Genomic DNA, 8725 nt, shown 5'->3' on the forward strand with positions numbered 1-8725 from the left:
TCAATTAAGACTGACGCAGTGATATTTACAAGTTTTCCAATATGTGACACATCTTTGAGGTGTGTCACGTTAAGCCAGAAATGCATCAAAATTCCTACACCTCTTTACCCAGGCATAGGAACTGACACAGTAGCTTTTCAATAGGTATCTGACCATCTGAAGTCATTTAAAACACTGGAATAAGCTACTAAATTGCATCCCCTCTACTAGTGATAGGTCTACACATATGACAATCATGTTGTAGGACCTCTTAACTAACCTGGGACATCGCACCTATGATATCATCTCCACTGCAGCAAGGCAATATCACGTTGTGAACTCCATGCAAGGGACAGACCTGGAATGTCACATCTACATAGAGGAATGGTCCCCAAATCGAGCCAAGCGTACTTCAAAGGCACAACAGGTAAGTACACAGATAAGGTAGGTAACATATGAATTGACACTATACATTACTACATATATTGGTATCCACTCACATTCAAGTGTTATTCACTATGTCACACATACTTAAGTCTCTAGGTACACATAAGTAGACTATGCCCACTGCAATGTGACACATAGCCATACTTCAAACTTGTCTGCATTACCACCAGGACCAATGTAATAGTGTAGAAGGGGACTATTCAAACATTTTACAGTCTATTACATTGGTTGCCACACATTAGGCTACTTGTGGCAGTTTGAAATGATGCATTGCCTCTGCTGCATGATGCATTGCTGAAGTTGCACTTGTCTTAAGCCCAACTTCAGTAAAGTGCCACTTTTGGCATTGCGGCATCCTTCCCACTGATGAGTCAGAATTTCTGAGGCATTCTTGGAATCTTATGCAATGGTGAGCCATATAGTAAATATGGTGTATCCATGCTGTAGGAAACTGTCTTACCACAGTGCAAGTTACGTTTACATATCAATGCAGCAGTGCCTCACTTCTTGTAAATATGCCCCTACTTGTTTTGTACTTTTTGGCTTGTTGCAAAGGTAATACTTGATACAGGAAGACTCAGGGGCTGATTTAAGAGCCCCTAGCACCTCTTTGCTGCACATCAGCATAATTTTTTTGTTACACAAATGTGGCCCAAGAAGGCCAAAATCGCAGCGCCAAATTTGTAACCCTTTGCGCCAGGCACAATGTATGCAAAGAGGGCGTTTCCCCGTTAGGGGGCTGAAAAAATGTTGCAAAGAATTCTAAAAGATTTTGTTGCATCATTTTTTTCAGCACTTTTAACTCCTTCTCAGGGCAGACGTTAAAAGGAGGCACACCATTAATTACAAAGGGCCTCAATGGGGTTTCAGGATTAGCGTCAACATTTTTTATGCTAATCCTGCAAAGCTCTGAACTAGCGTAAAAAATTCTGACGCTAGTTCCATAACTACTGCAATGGTGCGCCATATCTTAGATATGGCGCATGCATGGTGGTGTTAGTGGGGCATTAAGGGGCACAAGAAAAGTAGCGCTGACTGGGTGCAGCACCATTGTTCTTAAATCATCCCCTGAATTGGTTATGGTGGCAAGCCTGTTGTGGGAGGTGCCTCTGGGCAACCTCTGCTGGAGGTGAGGGCTGCTGTGCCACAGCAGGAGATGAGGGCCCGTGTCCACTGGTGGTGGTGGTACCCCGCCAGCCTCTGCTGGAGGTGAGGGTTGCTGTGTCGCAGCAGGAAATGAGGGCCCCGTGCCCACTGGTGGTGGTATCCTGCCAGCCTCTGCTGAAGGTGAGCGCTACCGTGTCTCAGCTGGAGGTGAGGGCTTCTTACCTTTCCTGGCTGGTGGAGGGGGATCCTTCCCTTTCCTGGCTGATGAAGTGGGATCATTCCCTTTCCTGGCTGGTGGAGTGGGATCTTTCCCTTTCCTGGCTAGTGAAGTGGGATACTTCCCTTTCCTGGGTGGTGGAGTGGGATACTTCCCTTTCCTGGCTGGTGGAGTGGGATACTTCCCCTTTTTTGGCTGGTGGAGTGGGATCCTTCACTGTCTTGACTCCACGAGTAGGAGGTGCCTCCACTGTCCCCGTCTCATGTCCATTGCTCTTCACCACCCTAGTCCTCCCTCTCTGAGGCCGAGGTGTGCTCACAGGAGGAGTGGAAGACGTCACACTCTGGGGCCCCTTCGTGCCAGCAGCTGCTAATTTGGTTAAAGCAGTTGCAAACTGTTTGGAAGAGGTGCTGGGCTTGGTCGATGCGACCATGCTCTTACGGGGTAGGACGGGGGGTGGAGTGGGAGGGAAGAGGTCAAGTTGGGCAAGGAAAAGCTTCTTAGGGATGGTGAGGCGTGATGAAGGAGGAGGGTTGGGAGTGGAGGTTGAGGGAGTGGTTGTTAGAGAAGTACGCCTGCTGGACTTGGGTGCAGGTGCATGGGCAGTGTGCTGATGTGAGGTGGATGGCTGTTGGATGTCTGAGTGCCTGCGGCTGTGTCCCCTAGGAGGGGAGGACAGATAGGGTGGGAAAGGACACAGGGGACACGTGGATGGTTATTGTGGAGGTGTCTGCTAGTGAGGTGTGTGCTGCTTGGTGTGGTGATGCTGCTTGTGGCTGTTGAAGAAGTGCATGCAAGTGTGAGTGCGGACATGACTGTGAGGGAGGTGGAGGAGGAGGAGGGGGAGACAGTGGAGGCAGTGGATGTGGTTGTGTGTGCAACTGTCTGGTGTTTGTGTGAGTGCTTGTAGAATGAAGTGTGCTGCCTGTGTTTGACTGTGCCACTCTTGTGTATTGTTTTGTGTGCATGCTCATCTGTATGTGTGCATGGGATGGGTTGGGGTTGAGGAGACTGGGATTGGGAAGTGGTAGTTGGAGCGGGGACGGTAGGAACAGGGGCAATGGCTGCCATCAGAGAGGAGGCCAGAGCCTAATTGCTGCTTCTGGGATGCCAGCCCCTGGATGGCATTCACAATGGTTGAGTGCCCTACAGAGATGGATCTAAGGAAGTCAATAGCCTCTTCATTCAGTGCCTGAGGTGCCTGGGGCGAAGGAGATGCCCACCCTCCTGAGTGAGAGGGCACGGGCAACACAGAGACGGGCTACTGGGAGGGTGGTGCTGGTACGGGGGTGGCAGCTGTACCTGGAGCTGGGGTGGTGACAGAGGTGTCCGCGATAACCAGGGAGCTACCATTAGAGGAGGAATCAGAGTCAGTGTTGTCATCTCCTGTCTCTGCTGCGGTTCTCCCCTCTGTCCCACTGGTTTCATCGGCGTCGGTGGACTCTGCCTCCTGGGTCCTGTGGGATGCAGCACCCTCTGTCGCCGGTGCCCCTGCTCCTCCGCCAGATGATGCTAATGCATACATAGACAGGATGACAGAAGAGAAAAAGGGGGAGAGAGAGAAAGGGAGCACTGGGTCAATTACAGTACCAACACCACAGTTGGCATACACATTACCATAACACACAGGGATCAGGATTGAGCACTATCCATCGCACTGGCAATCAATTGTCTAGACACCACAGCAAGATGAGTGTCAACCACTCCCACCTGTACCCCACCTAGGACCCACTAAGCCCTGTCTGACATGGAATGCAACAAGCTAGGTCACCTGATTTGGCTCTACACCTCTACACATTACCCTTGAGCTGGATCATGCTACAATGTCTGACCTGGCATTAAGAGGCACCCACTAGCTCACACCCATCACCCAGATCCCATGCCACCTACCAATTACTGTAGTAATGCCCACTGTACTCACCCCCTTGTGGCGGTTGTGTTGCCCTGAAGCACCCATCCATGTCTGGGTAGGCCACTGGCAGTATGCAAGCCATCGGGGGGTCAGGTTCAGACGGGCACCCCTTCCTCGTTGGGAGGCCATCCACAGCTGGGCCTCTGCGGTACTCCATGCCCAGTAGCTCAGGTCCTCCCAACTTTTCCTACAGTGGGTGCTCTGCCTTCTGTAGACCCCCAGGGTCTGCACGTCCATGGTGATGGCACGCCACAATCCCTTCTTTTGATGGGTGCTGGCCTGCAGAGGTAATACAGACAGGAGGACACCATTACACATACAATCCAGCCTGTCACACATATGGCTCACAGATCCCATTTCCATCTCCATTGGCGCACACATCGCCAGGCGCCCACCATGTACACTACCACCAGACATACCCCCCAAAAGACATGATGCTTGCACACACATCTCCATGCAACCTTCCCACATGCATGGTGCCCAAGGTGTACTCAGCTGTTGGTCTGGAAGCCCATACAACAGTCTATACTGGGGTAGGACCACATCCACCTAGCGCTCCAACTCCATCGAAGTAAAGGCAGGGGCCCTTTCCCCAGTCGCACGAGCCATGGTAAGTTCCAGATGCAGGTCACAACAGCACACGCAGTGTAGGTGATGTCCTGTGCAGAGTCAGGAATCAAGTGAAGATTTAGATAGAAAATGGCGGTCACATCCACGGCGGTGTACACTGTCACCGCCGCCGCTGATCCCCATCGGCCACTGTACTCCATAGAGCTCTATATTAGCAAGAGAGGAATTGCACGGCGGTGCAAGACCGCCTTCCGCCATGATGCCCAACGCCGGCAGAGTTACCTCACTTCCACCTGTCCCTAGATACAGGGCAGGCGGTTGCCATTTAATGGTGGTGGACAACATTCAGATTATCCATAACTGTGTCACTGCCGAAAATTGCACATACATTGCCATTCCCACTGACCCATTGCATTAATGCTGTATGTACACTGAAGTGGTGGTTCCATTGTTCAAATTGTGACAGCCTACTCACTCTTGTGTCCCTTAGATTCCTACCACTGCGGATGAATAGGAGGAGGAGACAACCCCCGTGTACAGACCCCTTGTGGACTTGGCTACACTGGAGGACAGGCACATTATACACACATATAGGCTGGACAGGGCCACAATCACAGAGATGTGTGCCCAATTGGAACCTGACCTGATATCAGCTATCCACCATCCCACAGGGATCCCCCCTCCTGAGCAAGTTCTATCAGTGCTTCATTTACTGGCAACTGGTACTTTCCAAGTGAAAGTGGGCTTGACAGCAGGAATGTCACAGCCAATGTTCTCAATTGTGTTGGCAAGGGTTTTGTCTGCCTTGGTCAAACACATGTACAGCTACATTGCTTTCCCCCAGGTGGAAGATTTGGCCACTGTGAAGGTAGGATTCTATCAATGGGACATATACCCAATATTATTGGGCGATTGACGCTACACATATTGCGTTTGTCCCCCCATGCCAAAATGAACAGGTGTTCAGAAATCGGAAGAGTTTCCACTCACTCAATGTGCAAATGGTGTGCCTGGCAGACCAGTACATCTCCCACTCCAAGAATCCTGGGTCGGTGCATGACGCCTTTGTTATGAGGAGTAGCAGCATCCCACATGTGATGGCACAACTACAGAGGCACAGGATATGGCTAATAGGTGAGCCAAAGTCCCCACCCACTGTATGTCAGTGTGTGCTTTCAGGTGTTATCCCCATAGCATTGTGTAAGGCTAATGTTTGTCCATCTATAATTGCAGGTGACTCTGGCTACCCAAACCTATTGTGGCTTCTGACGCTGTGAGGAATGCCAGGACAGGGGCAGAGAACCGTTATAATGATGCACATGGGCGAACCTGGAGAATAATCAAAAAGACCTTCGGCCTCCTGACAGCCAGGTTCAGATGCCTCCATCTGACAGGTGGATCCCTGTGCTACTCACCCGAGAAGGTCTGCCAGATAGTAGTGACATGGTGCTTGTTGCACAACCTGGCCCTCAGACGACATGTGCCTTATCTGCAGTAGGAGGAGACTAGAGATGCCCCTGTGGCGGCAGCAGTGGACCCGGAGGACAGTGTGGATGAGGAGGCAGAAGATGAGGATGTGGACAACAGATCATCAGTTATACGTCAATACTTCCAATGACACACAGGTGAGACAGTGTAACTGACCATTCCTCTGACTATTGTTTCATTTGTGTGGCTGTAGCAGGATGGCATTCACTTCCTTTGCATCTCAACTTACTGTCACCTATGGCTTGTCAATTTTCAGATGTTGGTGATATGACAACAGTGTACTGATGTGATGACTACCGACAGCTACAGGTCATTAATTGTATGTTTTCACAGTGTTCAGATCATTTGCACTAGATGTGACTGTTCCCATATATGGACATTCTCAACACAAAAAACACTATCAGTCAAGTTGTGTTCAAGGGTGTTTATTGTAGTGCTATAAAATTGAGGGAAAAGTGCAATGAGATAGGGTGATGGTAGAAGAAAGTCCTGTGTATTGTTCCAGTCTGTTTGTAGCACAGGTCCAGGGTCCAAGGCGCCATAGGGAGAGGAGCGAAGGCAGTTCAAAAGGGACAAGGTGACAGGGTGGGACACAAGGGGGGCAATCAAGAGAGTGTCATTTCCTGGTGGTGGTCTTGGTCTTGGCAAGTGTCTGTGGCTTCGGTCTGGGTCACAGGGAACGTTTGAGAGGTGGTTCACCTTCTGCAGGGGGAGGGGTGCTGGTGGCCTGTGGGTCCTGTGGTAGGGCCTCCTGCCCACTAGCTGCAGCGGAAGTGGAGGGCTGTTCAGTTGGCTGGCCAGTAGTAGGGGCCCACTGGTGTACTGTCCATTCCCTCATGATTTTGGCCATGTCGGCCAGCACCCCTGCTATGGAGATCATGGTGGTGTTGAGGGCCAGCAAATCCACCCTGTTCTCCTGATGGTGTTCCTCCTGCAGCCGCTTGTTCTCCTGCATGTTCATAAGGATCTGGCCCATCTTGTCCTGGGATAGTTGGTAGGCCCCTAGGATATTGGTGAGTGCCTCCTGGAGAGTCGGTTCCCTGGCCTGTCCTCCCCATGATCCACAATGATCCTCCTAGTTTCCCTGTTGGCTTGTGCCTCTGTCCCCTGAACGTTGTGCCCACTGCCATTGACCCCAGGTCCCTGATTGACTTGGGGGGAGGTGTGGACTGGGGTCCCTGTACAAGTGGGCACACTGCTGATTGACGTGCCCTGGGGACAGAGGTGTGGGGAAGCTGGTTGGGGCACCTGTGGGGATGTAAGTGATGTATTATGCCTCATGTCTGTGACAAATTGTACACCCCTAGCTTCCCCTTTATCGTTGCTGTTGCCCTGCCACCTTTGTTTGTGTATGGTGATGTATTGTGGGATTGTTAGTTCTCCATGCTGTGCATGCTTTTGTGATGGGTGTACATGCAGGGCTGGGAGGGCTGTCCATGCATTGGTATTGCATGCAGGGCTTGGCATTGGGGTTAGTCAGATGTGTAGGTGCAGTGTGTGGGATGGAGTGGAGTGATGGGAGTCAGGGTGAGGGGGTGAGATGGCATGCAGGTATGGGGGTTGATAAGTAGTAAATATTGACTCACCAGTGTCCAGTCCTTCGGCTATTCCAGTGAGTCCCTCAGGATACAGTATTGCCAAGACTTGCTCCTTCCATGCTGTGAGCTGTGTGGGAGGGGGTCGGGGTACACTGCCACTCCTCTGGATTGCGAGCTGGTGCCTTGCTGCCACGGAACGCACTTTCTCCTGTAGGTCCGTCCACCTCTCCCTGATGTCGTCCCTTGTTCTTGGATGCTGTCCCACTGCGTTCACCCTGCCCACGATTCTCTGCCATAGTTCCATCTTCCTAGCAATGGATATTTGCTGGACCTGTGCCCCAAACAGCTGTGGCTCTACCCTGAATATTTCCTCCACCATGACCCGGAACTCCTCATCAGTAAAACGAGGGTGTCTTAGTGGGGACATGGGTGTTGTGTGGTGTGTGTTGGGGAGAGAGTGTTGAGTAATGTGGTGGGGTGTGTGATGTGGGGTGCGTGACGGATGTATGGGTGTATGTTGTGTGTGTGTCCAGTTGTCTCAGTGGTCTTGGTGTCAGTCTTGTGGCAATAATTATTGTTTGTAAAGGGTTGTGGGTAATGTGGGTGTGTGTTTTATAGTGCTGTGGGTGGGTGGGTGTGGTGTGTATATTAGTGTCATGTGTGTGTTTTTGGATTGGCCAATGTTGTGTAGTTTAGTATTTTGGTGGCTATTCTGGGCACGCTGGTGTACCGCCAATGGTTTTTGCGGGTCATGATGTGGTGGGCATTGTTTTGTTGGCGTAACGGTATGGGTGTTGGTACCAACACTTTAACACTGTCCTTTGGGCTGGCGGATTTGTGTATGTGGCAGTATTCTGTAGGATTGGTGTGCGTGTGTCATAATATGGCAAACAGATATTTGCCACCGCGGTGGTATGTTGGCGGGCGTCACCGCAGCGGTAAGCAGTATTTACCGCCATTGTCATAATGACCACCGAGTATTTTGCTTAGCCATGTATGATTTTTTTATACCTTTTTAATTTTATGACTCTGCTTGATGGTTGCCTTGTAAAAAAACTTACTCTCAAAACTGTAGGCCTGAGTTAGTCATGATATTTGTCTGTTTGGTGCGGTGAATGTTATTTTCCATGACATGAGTCTGGTCTTCTTATTATGAAACATTATGACAAAGGCAGTTGGTCTAGCTTATTAATTGTGAAAAGAATATGTTAAAGCCAGTAAGCCTTTCATAGCTGGTTGTAATTTTAGTTTTTTAAGGGCTATAGACAGGTGTTAGTTATATTTAATTTCACAGATTATCATAGTGGGAAAGGGTTATGACACTGGCTACCAACTCTGTTTTCATTAGGATGACCCTTGAAAGACCCTGACAAGAGGGGTTGTTCATTATTTTGCAATCTGTATTTTCCTACTTATGTGTAATTTGATATCTGTATGCATGATGGATGCACATTTTTGAGCACTAGA

This window comes from Pleurodeles waltl, chromosome 1_2, assembly GCF_031143425.1.
Source record: "Pleurodeles waltl isolate 20211129_DDA chromosome 1_2, aPleWal1.hap1.20221129, whole genome shotgun sequence".
NCBI classification, from domain to species: domain Eukaryota; kingdom Metazoa; phylum Chordata; class Amphibia; order Caudata; family Salamandridae; genus Pleurodeles; species Pleurodeles waltl.